The sequence below is a fragment of the Sinocyclocheilus anshuiensis genome, unplaced genomic scaffold (genome assembly GCF_001515605.1).
Source record: "Sinocyclocheilus anshuiensis isolate Anshui unplaced genomic scaffold, SAMN03320099.WGS_v1.1 C32185167, whole genome shotgun sequence".
Lineage (NCBI taxonomy): Eukaryota > Metazoa > Chordata > Actinopteri > Cypriniformes > Cyprinidae > Sinocyclocheilus > Sinocyclocheilus anshuiensis.
The window spans coordinates 1-754 of NW_015612429.1; the positions used below are offsets into that span (position 1 = coordinate 1).

Consider the following 754-nt stretch of genomic DNA (forward strand, 5'->3'; position numbering starts at 1 on the left):
ACAAATTCAGCTCCACATGGTCATACGTAACACCCTACACACACACACAAAAAAGAGCGAAAACAGAAACTTAGATACATGAAGCTATTACACTGAAAATGAACCACTGCTTTCAAGAAAACTCTCATAGCTCCTGCCAGCATACATATTAGTGCTAAGAGGTTTCCATCTTACAGATAACCCACTAAACTCAGTATGCAATTACAGTCAGGTGGTACACCAAAATGACGTTCACAACGAAACTCCAGTATTTAATGAGTCTGCAATGATACAGTTAAGAACCCTTGTTATTAAAGGCAGCAAAATCCCACATGGAATCCTCAGTCCAAAATGGAATGCTTCTCCCTTTACCAAGCACACACACAAGTAGATTTATTTACCAACAAATCCCACATTAATTCAATGCTACCAAGACTCACCACAATGTCTCCTTCCTGCGGTAAGCTGTTTGCAGGTAATCGGTTCTTTTCTTCATTGTTGTGGTACACGGTGCCATCTTGCCGGAGCACAAGGCTGCGTGGGTCTCTACCCATAGGGATCTGATTCAGATTTGCTTTCTGTGTTGCCACTCCTACTCCCCAGACACCTGCAAAGGCCAAAGTTCACAGCAGTCACACCTAATGACTAAAACAAACTGTAGACTAATTTGTCTAACTTGCACGTAAATGCTTGCACACATCACGTCTTACCTGTGGACTGAATCTTGAACTCAAAGTAGCTCTTGTTTTGATGGAGAGGGGCGTTTGCAATGCAA

The 754-nt window shown here is 42.3% G+C and overlaps 1 long non-coding RNA gene across 1 annotated transcript; it reads right to left on the minus strand.

Moving 5' to 3' along the window:
• On the minus strand, nucleotides 1-754 carry LOC107682427 (uncharacterized). The gene is made up of 3 exons (XR_001633484.1): nucleotides 690-754; nucleotides 420-586; nucleotides 1-34 (listed from the first exon to the last, which is right to left on the minus strand). It is a non-coding gene; the product is annotated as an uncharacterized LOC107682427 (long non-coding RNA).